Raw genomic sequence first — 17474 nt, 5'->3', positions numbered from 1 at the left:
AAAGTGTAGTAATGCAACTGAGACAAAAAGAGAAGGAAATGAAAGATGGGAATGAGAGATAGATGGTGTAATAGTAAGTAATAAAGTTGGTGGAGAAGACGGGGAAAAAGAGAAAAAGATGTAGAACACAATGCAGAAAATGGAGAAAAAGGGGAGACTCCTCCCAACAAAGTGTCACATGAAGGAAAATAGTCTCTAGAGATGGGATACTAGGATTGAAAAAATAAAAGGGCAGGCAAAGGAAGGATGCAAAACTTCTGCCTATTTTCTTTTTGTTCTTTCTTTAATGCATAATGACTGCCTTAAAGAGAATATCTCAATGAAGGTGGATTGCCATAAAATGATGGAATTATTGATGTACAATGGAGGAGGGGTAAAGTGTAAATAGTTTTATCAGCTGTTCAAAGATAAAAAAAAGAAAAGTAGCATTTGAGGTACACACAAATAATGGATACAAGGAAGGGGAGATTCTGGAGGTTATAAATAATGAGGAATTTAATAATAGGAAGACAAATAAATATAAATAAATATACACTAAAGATTTTGAAATGGGAAAGCAGTGATTGCTAAGATTAGACCAATGAAAATGTATAACATGTTGTCATAAAGCTTAGTAAAATCTTGCACAAAAGTGAAATTACTGGTCATCAGCAAAAATAGAAAAGCATTATACATATAGAAAGTATAGTTGTACGGAAAAGAGAAACTTTAATGAGACATAGTAAATGTATATATACTCTGATCATGAGCTGTTCTATCTGTATAAATATTTGTGGGCTTAAAGATTAAGTAGACAGCCATCATGGTAAGTATTGAAGATGCACAATGCATGAGGTCTGCATTTAAATCACATGGTACCTGGTGTATTCAAAATAAATAATGTTTGGTTTATATATATATATATATATATATATATATATATATATATATATATGGGTCCCCTTCACATTGTCGATACTCGAATTTCATATGGCCGAGACCATATGATCAACATTTGAAATGCTGACAATGTGGAACCGGCATCTCCGTACAGTACAGAATGGAAAGATTTCCATTCCTGCACGGTAGTGTGATCTCAGAGTTGGTATATTTAAGTTATGGGGGTGTTGGGGTGGAGGCCCCCTCAGGGGGTGCAGGGGAGGCTTGCCCATCTGCTAGCAATGTTTAGGTAAGTGTTTGTTGTTTCTTATTTTGCTATTTCATATGTTCAACATTTCAAATGTCGATTATATGGTCTCAGCCATATGAAATTCGGTATTTTGAAGTGTCGAACATATGAAGTAGATCTATATATATATATATATATATATATATATATATATATATATATATATATATATATATATATATATATATATATATATACATATTTTTTTTAAGCAATCAGTATAAGTATACATTACATAATATTTGCAATATTTCTGTTTTACCCCATCCTTTCTTCCATTGACATCTTCTTATTTCAGTTAAAATATCTTTGTCTCTATTTTTCTTATTATATAATAATTCAATATACCTTTTATTCCACATGACTTTGATTGTCATAATCAATATACTATTTCACTTACCAATATTACATCTGTCTACTATGTCATTTTACTTCCCATACAAAATCTTTGCATACTGATATTCCTAAAGCCTTGCTATCTATATTAATTTTTAAGCATTTTCCAAAAAAAGTTTTATTCTTTGTTTATCAAAAAAAAAAAACAATGTTCTGTTGTTTCTTCCACGTGACATTCAACACACTTTCTTTTTTCCCTAATGTTGTACTTCATATTACATTTTTCTGGATATTTATCAAGTAGAATTCTCTATAGAAAATTCCTTGCTTCATAATAAATTAAATCTCATTTTTTCTATCTTTTATTGCAGTTTGTTCCTCTTTTAAATTTTTCCATGCATATATATTAAATAAAAATTACCATAATCATCATATAACAGTTTTCCATTAAATTGATTCAGTTTTAGTTTCTATAATTTCATCTTAATTTTGTATTATTTTTTTCTTCCATCCTATGAACATTTCTTTTGTTTTTTATCATATGACAAGAGAGAATACAACTTGAACCTTCAAAAACAACACAAAAATAACCCAAACTTATTCTGGTCCTCTTTAAACATTCTCCTAAATCCTGGCACTAAAACTAATCCTTGTCCCTTCCCAGACAGATCAGCAGAACAAATGGCAAGCATCTTTAACTCCCATGTCATAGACACTATAGCTGATATCACAGCCACTTTCTCTCAACCTATCACCACATCTAACTTCCCAAATAGTACTCCTTACTTTCAGCATACTTAGCCCCAGTTTCCTCTCTCTACTACAATGACATTTGGTTTTGGCCAAATGACTACCATGATCCATTCCCCCCTCATCCACCTTTAAAAACTCAGATAAATCCAATTGGTTGTCAAAATTTAAACTTTATGCCATTTCCATAGCTTCCATATAGTAATTTTAGAGGAAAAAGTTAAAGGCAGGCCTAGGTGGAACTTCTAAATGTGGGAGGTGTGGACAATGCCCCTATATATTGGACACTGATTCCATTAGAGTCAGGAACTATGGTAAAATTACTACTAATAGGAAGTGTTACTGTTACACCAAGGGAGTGGTATATATTGCAACCTGTATGGTATGTGAGGAGCACTATGTGGGGAAGACAATCAGAGCCCTCAGACAAAGAATATATCAACACAACTATGATATATTAAAAAAATAAAGAAACCAATGCTTTATTTAAGCACATAAAGGTACATCCGACATATTATTTTAAATTTTTTGTACTTGAACAAGTAGACCTGGGTCCACGAGGGGGGTCCGATGATGACTTCCTTGAATATTTAGAGCTGAAGTGGCAGATTAAATTAAATGTATGTCAACCACCTGGGCTCAATGACAAGTTATCCATTAGTTCTGTATTAAAACTAAAATCAGCTTTTTTATGTGATTTTATTCACGATCTGTGTTTTAAATCATACTTCAATACATAATACATTAATGTCTATGTGGTTGGTAGGTGGCAATTGGGGTGTTGTAGTGGGCATTTACTGTGATTATGTGTTACTGTCTTTTTAAACTGCTTAATTATTTTACAGGAAATGATGTTTGCTTTGTCAACCAATGGCTGTAAGGGTTAGAGTATTTAAATATGGCATTTTTTGTATGTTCTTGTTCTGATGAAGTCTTGTGATTTTGACGAAAGCGCTTAACATTTTTCAATAAATTTTCTGGATTTAGTGCTGCAGTGTTCCTTTGGTGATCCTCTTCATATATTTTTTACTTGGTTTTGGTGTTTTTTATTTCTAAGTCTGTTTTAGTCATGGGTGGAGGGTAGCAACCCGGTAGCACTGGCAGCATGGACTTGAACATTATTGCTCAAACCATGGCAACACTTGCATCTACTGTTGCTGGGCTTTCCGCTAAGGTAGAGTCACTTCTGCGTCAATTAGCGGATCATCATAGTCAGGGGCTCAACAATACTGGTATATCGAGTCCTGACATCTCAATGATTACTCCAGCACAAAGGAGCACTAATTCTAACAATCACTCCTATGAACGAAGTCTGGCAGGCAGCAGTAACGTAAATGGGAGTGGACTAGCATCTAGCAACACGCTAGATGCACGTAATGACAACATGCCATCAGTTTCAGTTGAGCAATGGCTCAGGAACGGAATTATCTTTGATGGACAGAATATGAACGCTACCAACAAACACAGCAGTCTTGAGCAACAATTTTGGGGTTTTAAGGAAGCTTTATTCAGGTACAAACATTTGCAATTGGAAAATGAATATCTGCATGAGTGTGTAAGGAGAGCAGATTCCCAAGGTCCTTCGAACATGGAAATATCCAACTGGGCTTATTAAGGACTCCCAGTTACATCGGAACTTAAAGAACTTTTTCAATAAGCAAGGTTGCGAGTTGTTAAACATTTTTATCATTGATAACAATAAGAAAATGGCTGCTATTTTAAAGGACATTAACAAACTTGATACTGAAATTAAGCGTGATTTATTATTTGAACATAGGTTGGTTGAATTTAATAATTTATTTAAAAGTGTTGATAATGACTTGGTGCAATTGCAAAAAAGGAAAGAAAGAAAACTGTTCAGGGATAAAACTGATTATGATGAGGGGAGGGCATACCCTGACCCACCCCTGGGCCAACAATCTAGGTGGGCTGAAAGATGTGAAGAGGTAAATGTAATTAATGAAGATGATGATGTGTTAGATTCAGTGGATGACAATGCCCCTTTAGAATCACCACCTCTGAGGAGATCCCAGCGGTTGATGAATCAGAGGGGGGAGCAAGGGAACGGAGGGTATGGACAAGTGAATTATCAGAATCAATGGAGGAGGGGGAGACAACAACAACAGTATTGGAGGTGATGAATGATACCAATGAAAGGGATGGGATGTATGAATGTACCATTGTGAAGAATCTTGAGCATGATTTCAGCATTTACAATTATAGTAGGACAACTGTGAGTACTGATTGGGCAGAACTATTCTCAAAAGGGCTCAGTTTTGTGCCAACAACTGGTAGTGACATTGTCAATACTATTTTGGAGTTTAAATTATTCACTAGGAAGTTGAATTTGGAACTCTTTTTTACACAAGAGGGGGCTGGACAATGCATGTTGCAGGGGAATCTAGGCCGAGTAAATAGACCATGTACTTTCATTCCCCCTGTGCACCCAACAGTACAAATGTATGAGACCCTTTGTGAAAATGAATTCAGAAAAGTGGTTGCCAAAAATAATAACAAAACACTTCTTGATAATAATGGGGCCAATAATTTAACTAGGCAAGAAACTACATTGCTCCATGATATTTTGGAGAATGATGAAATCAGGATTATGAAACCGGATAAGGGGGGAGGAATTGTTATCATGGATGTGTGTGATTACAATAGTAAAATGACTGACTTATTGTACAGTGACACATACACAGAGGATTCCAAAAATGAGATGAATATATCCTACAGGCATATAGATTTAGACATTGAACAACTTTTACTCAATGAGCAAATTACTGTAGAAACTCCTAGATTTTTGGAAACTAAGCATCCTAGGATTCCTACCATTTTTGGAATCCCTAAAATACATAAGAGTATCTCTGATCCCCCCTTATGACTGATTGTCGATGCAAAAGCTTCTAAGACCTTCAGTTTGGCTAAATATATTGACAACACTGTTAAGCACACCCTTGATAACAGAGACTTGGTGATCAAGGACTCCTGGGACTTTCTGTCTAAATTTAAGAACAGTATGTACCACGAGGACTTGATCTTGGTCACCATTGACATCTATGACCTCTTCTCAGTAATACCCCATGATGTTGGACTAGAATGGTTCTATGACTATTTATGCTTAAACAGTACATTGAACCATGACACTATCCTTACTATCAGGTCCTGTATGGAAATGGTTCTGGACAACAACTTTATCACTTTTGAGGGGCATTTATTCAAGCAGGTGCAGGGGGTGGCAATGGGCGCATGTTGCACACCGTCATTTGCTAACATTGTATTAGCACAGTGGGAAGACCTCTACGTAATGAACTCTGAATTCAAGGACATGTGGGTACTATATGGATGATATGGTCTTATTTTGGCATGGGAGCGAAGATGACCTGAATAGGTTCTTCGTTTACATCAACAACACTACCAACTTTTTGAAATTTACCATGACCAAGGACCTTGACACCTTGAATTATCTGGATGTTACTATTAAGAAAGATCACTTTAAGGGTAGGTTTACTTCGCACCTTTATAGAAAACCTACCTATTCTAACTTTTTGTTGCATTTTGAGAGTTGCCACCCTCTGCATCAGAAAAAAATCCCTTGTCAAGGGGCATTACGTGAGATTGGTCAGAATGCTGTCTGACCAGGACGATTTTGTTAAAGAATGTGATGTCCTAATGGGAATGTTGCAGAAAAGAGGTTACCCCTTTAACTTTGTCAATGACATAGCTGAAGAAGTCAAATCAAAAAGAGCTGGGGGTATTTATTCTACACGCTTGAATAAAACCTCTGGTTTGGTCAAAACTGGCAGTTTTACTAGGGCATGTGTCCTGCCCTTCACTAGGGATTTTTTTTAACATTAGAAGCATAATGTATGATTTTTGGACCATTTTTGTTTGGATGAGAAGATCAACAAAAGGTTGGGGGAAACGTCTCTTGTGGTTTACAAAAAGGGCACCTCCTTGAAAGGCCTGGTGGAGAGGAAAAAGTTAAAGGCAGGCCTTGGTGGAACTTTTAAATGTGGAAGGTGTGGACAATGTCCCTATATATTGGACACTGATTCCATTAGAGTCAGGAACTATGGTAAAATTACTACTAATAGGAAGTGTTACTGTTACACCTAGGGAGTGGTATATATTGCAACCTGTATGGTATTTGAGGGGTACTATGTGGGGAAGACAATCTGAGCCCTCAGACAAAGAATATATCAACACAACTATGATATACTAAAAAAATAAAGAAACCAATGCTTTATTTAAGCATATAAAGGTACACCTGACACATTATTTTAAATTTTTTGTACTTGAACAAGTAGACCTGGGTCCACGAGGGGGACCCGACAATGACTTCCTTGAATATTTAGAACTCAAGTGGCAGATTAAATTAAATGCATGTTAACCACCTAGGCTCAATGGCAAGTTATCCATTAGTTCTGTATTAAAACTAAAATCAGCTTTTTTTATGTGATTTTATTCAAGATCTGTGTTTTAAATCATACTTCAATACATAATACATTAATGTCTATGTGGTTGGTAGGTGGCAATTGGTGTGTTGTAGTGGGCAGTTACTGTGATTATGTGTTACTGTCTTTTTAAACTGCTTAATTATTTTACAGGAAATGATGTTTGCTTTGTCAACCAATGGCTGTAAGGGTTAGGGTATTTAAATATGGCATTTTTTGTATGTTCTTGTTCTGATTAATTCTTGTGATTTAGATGAAAGTGTTTAACATTTTTCAATAAATTTTCTGGATTTAGTGCTGCAGTGTTCCTTTGGTGATCCTCTTCATATATTTTTTTTTACTTGGTTTTGGTGTTCATTATTTCTAAGCCTAAATAACAAAACGTCCGAACTTCACACATAGTTGGCCCAACACAAACCTCACATCCTGGCTCTATTGGAAACTTGGCTAAAACCTCATATCATTTCCTCTGAATTATTCCCACCTCAATACAGTAAATATAGGTCTGATAGGACACCCAAAAAAAGGCAGTAGGGTGGCTATCTTGTACTCTGTTTCACTGACACTAACACCTATAGACATTACCCTGCCTAGTTTCTCCCCTGCTGAACTACTGTTCCTAGACTGCCACATCAATAACTATAGGACATTTGCTATTGCCTCTGTCTATATCCCCCCAGGTAAAAACATCCCTATCCTTGAAAATATACTCTCCTGGATAAACACCTCTATCGCCTGCGAAACCATCATTCTTGGAGATGTTAATATAGGTTGGAACTCCATTATTGGTGACTCACCCCAACATTTTATAAATCTGTATGGATTCTCATAACTGATCACTACCCCTACCCCTACCCATTACAGTAAAAATGTTATTGGTTCCACAATTGACTGGATCCTGACCAACTCTCCAAACAACTATTGTAACCCTTCTACCTTTCCTGACTGTATTAGTAACCATTCTCCCATCTCTATCTTAAGGCACTCGCCTCATCTCACTAAGCCCCATCTCTACAGAGATTGTAGGAAACGGACTAACTTTTCCCCTGAAAACTTTAACTATAGACTCTGCCATCAGCTGGTCTTTCCTAAAAACTCTCCCGCTCAATGATGCTGTTACTAAATTCAACCAGATTTTCCTTGATGTCCTAAACTCCCTTGCCCCAACTCACAAAATCAGAACCAAATCTAATTTTGCACCCTGGCTCTCCAAAGCTACTCATATTTTGATGCATGAAAGAGATGCTCTATGGAAAAAATGGCAAACCACTAAAACTCCTACCTTTCTCCAAGGTTATAAGCAACTCAGAAATCATGTAAAAAACTTATTATTTTGGATAAACACCAATATTTCAATAAATGTTAAGGCTCTCACCCAAATGACCTCAAAACGTTCTGGAGTACTATCATCTCCCTGCTCCACGCTGGTTATCCTATCATCTCTAAATCTTTCCCCTATCACTCTCCCTCTGAAATTGCAGACTTACTCAAAAAACACTTCATAGATAGCATTTCTAAACTCCTACCCTCTGGTAACTCTGTTCATCCCAACTCTTCTGTGTCACCCTCACCTCCCCTTAAACCTCTATGCTTCTCTGTCTCTCGGCCTTTTACCTTGTGACCTGTTTCTACTAAATATATCAAATCCCTGCTTCTTAAACTAAAACCATGCTCTCCCTCCACTGATAAACTCCCCCATCAATTTCTGAAAATTGCTGCTGACTCTATTGCATATCCTGTATCTATCTTAATCAACTGCTCCATTAAGGAATCCTCCATATCGGAAATATGGAAATCCTTCTATACCACTCCTCTGCACAAAGGTGGAAACTCTATTGAACTCTCTAACTATAGACAAATCGCTATTCTATCACCACTCTCTAAGATCCTTGAAAAATGTATACATACTCAACTACTGTCCTATCTCATTCACAAAAATCTCCTCACCCCCTCATAACATGGTTTCCACCCAAAACACAGTACCTTGACTGCCTTACTATCCTTTACTCAAAAGGTTGCAGAAGCTTGGGACAACAACTTCCTCATCTCCTGTCTATTCCTTGATCTCTCTAAAGCCTTTGACACTGTGTCTCATCCCATCCTTCTTAACAAACTCTCAGACCTAAACCTCTCTCCTTCTACTTTTGGCTGGTTCCAATCCTACCTTACAGGTAGAAAACAAGCTGTTAGATGGCAGCAGGCTTTCTTACCCATCCTTGCTGTTCAAATAGGAGTACCCCAAGGCTCCATACTTGGACCACTCCTTCTCAACATTTCTACCAACAATCTACATTCATCTTGCAGTCTCTCATCTGTAATACAATATGCAGATGACTCTACTCTCTTATCTATCTCCAGTACTATCTCTGAAGTAGGCACACTAACACAGAATTCCTTTATCTCTGTTGAAAAATGGCTGAGAAATAATCAACTAATCCTTAACCAAAAAAAATAAATTCCTTCTCTTCCTACCTCAGACACTCTCTCACCTTAAATCCAACTTTTCTCTTTCCTCCCTAGATGGCACCACTATATCTCCTACCTCACACACCAAACTCCTTGGGGTAATAATTGATGACCGACTAAAATTTGGCTTGCACATACAACAGGCCATCAAAAAAAACACCAAAAACTTGGACTACTTCATAGGAACACAAACTTCCTCACTACTGCCACTAAACGCGCTCTTGCGCAGGCATTTCTCTTACCCAGTCTTCTAAACACTTCCCCCATCCTTACCAATATCCAGACTACCTCAATGCAGAAACTGGAACAAACATAAAACAAAATTGCCAGATTTATTCTAAATCAACCACTCTCGTCGCATCACTGCCTCTCACTAAACAAACTTCAGTGGCTGGAATTTCAACATCTTCTCCTACAATCGCAACTCCACACTACCCTTTCCATACTCAACAACCCCTCTGCCTGGCCTGCTCTCACCTCCCATGTTATTCTCTACCCCCCAGCCTCTCCAGAGTGCTGATCAGCATCTGCTCTCAGTTTATAAACCCAAAATGAATACTGACAAACTAATTTACAAACACTCTGCCTCACTAAATTGGAACAAACTCCGTCTCCATATTAGATCCAGCCTTTCCTTTCCCTGTTTTAAAAAGGAGCTTAAATCCCACTACTAAACATGAAATATGTTATTGCCTTGACCACATGTAGTCTTAGTCTGTCCTACTGTATAACTTGTTGCACCTCCTAACTTTCTTTCTCTGTTAGTAACTTCTGCTTACACTAACCTCCTAAACCCTCAGCTCTACTACTATAGCCCTACTATAGCCCCTTCCTTTCTCCCCCCATTCTCCACACTATTTATCTTTCTCCCACTTACTATCAATGTCTGTACATTTTCCTTCTTTTTAACAATGATTATCCTTTTGTTTTTACTGTTATATGTAGTAAATTTAGACCACTGCTATCAGTGCAACCCTTAATATTCATATTTTTTTCTTTTGTTTTTCTCTTTAAAATTAATTTCATATTTGCATTGTTATTTTTAATAGTTTTTGTCCTGTATGTTTATCTTTGCTTATGTTTGCTGGGGCTCTTTTCCTTGGGTCTCCACTGAAAATGGGTTGCTTACTATCAATGCAATGCAAATAGTTAATAACCTTTTCTTTTTTACAATTATTTTGTATTGTGATTGTTATTTAATATTTGTAACTGTCACCTTATCTTTACTTATATTTGCTGGGGCTTTCCCATCGGTTCTCCACTGAAAATGGGTTTGTTTGCAAACTCAGTTTGGACTAACTCAATTAACAAATGTGAATAAAAATGTATCCAGCAAGCCAACAATGTTTTATTCCTTCGAGCGTTTCTCCCCATTTTTATTGTACCATCATGTACTCCAAAGGCTGCTTCCAGAGTCTTTATTTATTCATTGTAAAATGCATTCTACCTACATTTGTATTTCACCAAAGGCTGTACACTGCAATTTGTTTAACTGTATCATAGGATCTCAAATTTTATTATAAACTGACTTAAGTAAGTTAGATGCCCTCCAGTCAAAATCAGCTTATATTGACTCTATGGGCAGATCCCATAGGCTCTTTTGCCATATTATAGAAGTAGATTGCCAGGCCTTCCTTCCACACAGATACTGTTACTGCTCACTTATGCCCAAACCAAGTTTTCAACTCGGGTCTACCAGTTGGTAATCCTGTATATTAACCTCTATGCTGTCAGTCCAGGGCATAGCCTCACTTAGCCATCCTTTATTTTTAACTATAATAGCTATAGATTTGCATGCAATAAACATAATGGTATTACAACTCTTTCATTCATTTTCCATCTGCTCTCTCTCTCATATTAATCATACCCATGTTTACTATTACATTCATTATTAACACAAATAAACATATACTCATTGGACGTCCCTGCTTTATTGCTATATTGATGTATATTTTTATCCATCCAACCATTAATCATAATCTGCACTCATGATTTTTCATAGTCTGATTTTATTATCTTATTTTTTCCTCTTTCTCACATACCATAGGCTTTAATATTATCCATAGTATTTCATGGATTATGCCATCAAATGCTATTTATATGTCATAAACTATAAATCTATTGAATTTATTTGCTTTCAAAATCACCTCTTTTACTTCCTTTGCATTTAGAAACAGTTCTGTCAGCTCTTTCGTTTTATTCCATATACCTGTCCCCTATTACTTCTTTCATTACTTTCTGTAATTTGTCTTGTATGATTTCATAAATATTTTGTAACCAGTGTTTCCTAGTGTTATAGGCCTCCATATGATTGTGTTTCTTCTATATTTTTCCCAAACAATTTGTGACACCACCACATTGGTCTACATGTAAAATATTGTCCATCATCCATTCAATATCTTTACTAAAATTCAGTTTTCTTCCTCAGTTATTTCTTTTAATATTCATATCCTAAGCCATCCAAACCTAGAACTGTTTTATTTTGCTTACTTTATAACTTTCTCTACTTCACCTAGTTTTATAATTTCTTCTATTTTTACTTTTTCAGTTATTTTCTTCACTCTCCATTCTTCTTGTCCTATTAGTTCTTTTTCATATATTTGTCTTACAAAACTTTCCACAGCTTCCATAATTTCTTCTTGTTTGTGATTTTGTTCACTATCCTCATCTACTATAATATCCATCTTTTCTTCTTTCACTATTCATTTTATAAACGAGATAAAACTTCCACCTTTTCCCCATCAAAAATGGGTTACATTCATTTGGTTGTCAGTTCACTTTGTTGACAAAGAAAAAAGGCGGTTCATTTAATCTGAAACTCATTTGATCAGTACTACATTTGATCAGCACTTATTACATTGAAATGTATGAAATGGCATCGAAAATGATTGCTGGTATGGTTTTGGAGGACAGGAATTATGATCCATATTAGTGTTGCTCAGTATCTTTACCATGACAATTCCCTCTGTTATGTTGTCTCACCATGTCTAGAAGTTTAGGTATGGGCACCAGCACTGATTCCGTGTGTAGGGAGCATTCTGTTTTTCTCTGTGTTTGTGCAACTATGAGGTTAGTATATTTATGTTAGGGGGTTTGGGGGAAAGCCTCCTACATTGGGGATGCAGGGAATTTGCTTCCTACAAAAAAGCTTTTGGAGATATATTTAGCATGTATGAAATTGCCAATAAAATGAGTGTCGATCAAATGAGTTTTAGATTAAATGAAGCACTGTTTTTTTCTTGTACATTAAGTGAAATGTAATGCATCTAAATATAAACATCAAAAATATATTTGTCTAAATAACATCTTCTTTATTCTTTCTTTAATTTTTCCAATATCTCTTTTTAGATTTCCTTTATATTCATCCTGCCTGCCTCAAGAGATATTAAAAATTAAAGAAAGAATAAAAAAGATGTCATATCTTTGTATTTTTCTTCATTTCTTGCACTGCTTTTTTTCTGTGTCCACATATTCTTGTGAGAGTGGCACAGTGGTGTAGCAGTTAACATTGTCACAGCACAGCAATAGATTCTCTGGTTTGATTCTCAGCTGGGGTGCCTTCTGTGTGGAGTCTGCATGTCCTCCCTGCATTTGCATGGGTTTCCCCCAGGTGCACCTGTTTCCTCCCACATTATAAAGATATGCAGTAGGTAGATTGGACAATCTAAACTGGCCCTAGGTGTGCGTATGTGCAGGTTAGTATGTGTGGTGCATCCTCCAAGGACGGCTGGGCCTTGGGCTAGCAACCTGAACCCATAAAACCTGTAAATACTACAGAAACAACTGGCACTGAAAGGTACTCATTGTTCTATGTACCACATGGTGTGTAAATGGGAAAGAGAGAGAGAGAAAGAAAAACATATTCCTCTATATTTCTGTTTGCCTAAAACCAATATGTCCATTTCTTATAGAATGGCTTCATAATTAAATGATCTTTCCACAATCTTCTGTTTTCCCATTTCATTTCTTCTATATTTCTGAAATGTACTAGTAACCTTTTCATTCTCCTATGATTGCCCAATATGGTCTATGATCTGAGAAATGATCCATCTTTACACCTTCTTGTATTTCCTTCATCTGTTTAGAATATATTATATGCTCAATTTCAGTCTTGAAAATACCCCTTTTTGTATGTCCATTCCATATTCTTTCCTCCCCCTCAAATTACCACACTCTTTCACGTCTCTTAAGATCTTTATATTCTGTGTTATTTTTCCCTTGTGTTATCTTATGTTACAAATAAAATCCCCCACCATCACTACTTGCATATTCACAAATAAATATGGCATAATATCTTCTTCCTGTTATATTAGTTTGCACATAAATTATTATAAATCTTATGCATGTTTGTCTCATTATTAAATCACATATTACAACTCTTCCTGGAACTACTGTAATAAAATCCAGTATTTTTACTTCCTCATTTTTTTATAAAAAATCCTACTATGGAACATGTCTCGTTTTCAATCAGTCCAATAATTCTCCCATACTACATCAAATCTTTTTTTCCTTATGGACTACGTCTAGTATGCAGTAAACATATTGATTGTTAGTTTTTACAATGCTCAACCACTAGTAAACCTCTTATTTCATTTTTAATATTATTCACATTCAAGGTTAAAATTCCCATCTCACCTTTTTCCTTTTTTGAATTTTTTATTTCCATTTTATATTTTTCTCTCCCTTAAGTATCTCTCCCAATTGCTTTCTAATCATGTTTCTTTTTCTTCCTCTGTACCCATATCTCCCTCACTTCTTCACTTTGTAATGGGATATACTTATTTTTCCTTGTATCTGAAACTCCTTACCTTGAATTATTCATCATCACAGTGGATCATCTGTTTCCATTTCTTCCTGTCCTCTGCATCTTGCTCTGTCCCATCAACCACTTGTATGTCCTCTCTCACCACATCCATAAACCTTATCTTAGGCCTTCCTCTTTTCCTGTTACCTGGTAGCTTCATCCTTAGCATCTTTTTCCCAATATACTCAGCATCCCTCCTCAGCACATGTTCAAACCAATGTAATCTTGCCTCTCTGGCTTTGTCTCCAAACCTTCCAACCTGGGCTGACCCTCTAATATACCTATTCCTAATCCTGTCCACCCTCGTCACACCCAGTGCAAATCTTAGCATCTTTAACTCTGCCACATCCAGCTCAAACTCCTGCCTTTTTGTCAATGCCACTGTCTCCAACCCATATAACATAGCTGGTCTCACTACCCTCTTGTAGACCTTTCCTTTCACTCTTACTGGTACTCGTCTGTCACAAATTATACCTGACACTCTTCTCCACCCACTCCATCCTGCCTGTACTCTCATCTTCACCTCTCTTCCACACTCAACATTACTCTGAACTATTAAACCCAAGTATTTAAACTCATCCACCTTCGCCAACTCTAGTCCCTGCATTCTCACCATTCCTCTATCCTCCCTCTCATTCACACACATATATTCTGTCTTAGTCCTGCTGACCTTCATTCCTCTTCTCTCTAGGAAATATCTCCATCTCTCCAGGGTCTCCTCCACCTGTTCCCTACTCTCACTACAGATCACAATGTCATCTGCAAGCGTCATAGTCCACGGGGACTCTTGTTTGATCTCGTCTGTCAACCTGTCCATCACCATTTCAAATAAGAAAGGGCTCAGAGCTGATCCTTGATGTAACCCCACCTCCACCTTAAATGCATCCGTCACTCCCACTGCAGACCTCACCACTGTCACACTACCCTCGCACATATCCTGTACCACTCGTACATACTTCTCGGACACTCCTGACTTCCTCATACAATACCACAACTCCTCTCTAGACACCCTGTCATATGCTCTCTCTAAGTCTACAACAACACAATGCAACTCCTTCTGACCTTCTCTGTACTTCTCCATCAACACTCTCAGAGCAAACATTGCATCTGTAGTGCTCTTTCCTGGCATGAAACCATACTGCTGATCACTAATCAAACCCAGCCACTGGGGATGCTCAAGCCAATGCATTTCTTTGTGCCGGTCCCAAGCCCAGATAAATGGGGAGGGTTGCATCAGGAATGGTATCAGGCATAAAACTTTGCCAAATAATTCATGTGGACACCAGTAAATATTTCCTTATCTTGAATTATTATTTTATGCATTTGTTCCATGTGTATTTTACCTTTGTTATTTTCATCGCCCACATAACTTTTTTTCATTAATGTGCTTTACTATAACATTATCTCTGTCTTCTGTGCATTCTTTTTTCCCTTCTCCAGTACAAGACAATTAAACCAGAAGCAGCCCACCTCCTTACATTTCCTACAAATTGGCTTGTAGATGTTTGTAGAATGTCCCCTTTTTTCATATTCAACATACTTTGTTATCTACACTTCCCAACTCCCAGTGTACAGATTTCTATCATCACATATTTTAACATCACATACTTTATTACAAAGAGAAATAAAGTAAGCCTTTAGCTGATATCCAGCCATATTGGAAGTCCTGAATAGTACAGTTAGCTTTCTTTTCAGTTGGAGTACCACATTTTAAAATAAATAATCCTTGCATGTGTCACTGCATTCTGTTTTTCAAATTCAGGAATAAAATGTTCTAATAGAGCAAAACTTTCAAATGTTACTTTACAGAAACTTTCATGTTGTAAATATATGAATGCCCTTATATCATTAACAGTAAATCTTAATGCTAAAATAATCTTGTTTATAAAGTCATCTGTTAATATCAGAATTAGTTCTACTTATTATTCTTACCACTAGATGCTTTCTCATTGTTAGTGAAGTACCTGGAAAGTCTGGACTATTTTCATTCACTATTTCTTTCCCTTGTTGTATTTGGCTTGCTCCATCAGTGTATGAATATATGTATATATGTATTTATGCTTATTATTATTAAAAACAAAGCCCTGCTGCAGAGATAAAAACCTTAGAATTGGCTACTACACTGGCCAGGACTATCTCCATTATTTCTTCTTCAGCTCCTACTAGTCCATTTTCCAATCCCTTTATCATTTCATACTTTAGAATGTGATCTATAATCTCAGTCCAGGTAGCTTTGCTTTCATTTGCTTCATCTTGATTAATTAGTTTCACTAATATCGGTATTGCTAAACCACCATCCTATATTTTCATTACAATCATCTCTTCATCCTCTTTTTCTATCACTAGCATACCTCCTGCTTCTTTCACTCAAGCTGTTATACTCTCCTCCATCTTGGATTGCTGGAACTGTACTAGCTGCCTTCTTGTGCCAGCTAGCAGCTCCAAAGAGTAGGGGGTGCATTATTAATTTTCATTATTTTTAAAAAAAAAAATTAAAACTGTTATTTACACATTTTTCATTCATACTTAAAAATATTTACAAGTTATCAACACAAAAAATTAACTAAACTATTCTGCTTCTTAAATTCTTGTTTCTTTTATATTTACACTCTATCCACCACCTTTTCTTCCACAACCATCTTCTTATCTCAGCTAATACAGCATCTTCTTCCTTTTTTCTTGTTATATAACAAATTCTCACATATTTTCCCACACCTTACATTTTTCACGAACAATATATTATCCCATTTATCAATATCACATTCATTTGCTTTATCATACTTCCTATATAATATCATTTTCATATTTATACATTTAAATCCCTCCAGTCTATATTCATTTTTAAACTTTTCCTAAAATTCTTTATTCTTGATGCAATCCAAAACCAATGTTTTATAGTTTCTTCTTCACTACAATCAACACATTTTTCCCCATTGCCTTATATTTCATATTCCTTTTCATCAGTAACTTGTCTAATATAATTCTCTATAATAATCCTCTGCTTTGTAAAAAAATTGTCTGACTTTTTTCTTCTGTCTTACATTCTTTTTTTACTTTCTTTTAATTCCTTCCATGAGTACATTAACATTTTTCTAAACTCATATTATGCCATTCTTTTCTTTTCCCATCAATGTCACTTACTTTTAACTTCCATAATTTCATTTTCTTCTTATAGGTTCATAGGTTCATAGGTTCATACTAGGCTATCTGCCCTAGGGCATTTATAAGCCTAGCCAGAGTGTGTTTGGCTTTCACCACCCATTTTAAATTAATTTTGCTATGCCCTTTTTCGAGGTTAGTATACTGTGCCTCTGTCTAACAGTGACACAGAAGTGATACCCGGGGTAAACCTACGATCTCCCATCCACTCATCAAGATTCCTCTTGAAGAGAGTCAATGAGGGACTCTGCCTAACCTGGACTGGGATTTTATTCCAGAGTGAAGAGAGCCTCTGGGTTATGAATCTGTCCCTCCAGCATGTCCTATTTATTTC

Source organism: Protopterus annectens, chromosome 17.part0, assembly GCF_019279795.1.
Source record: "Protopterus annectens isolate FY-2018-M chromosome 17.part0, PAN1.0, whole genome shotgun sequence".
NCBI classification, from domain to species: Eukaryota; Metazoa; Chordata; order Ceratodontiformes; family Protopteridae; genus Protopterus; species Protopterus annectens.
Note: the sequence above shows the minus strand (reverse complement) of the source record.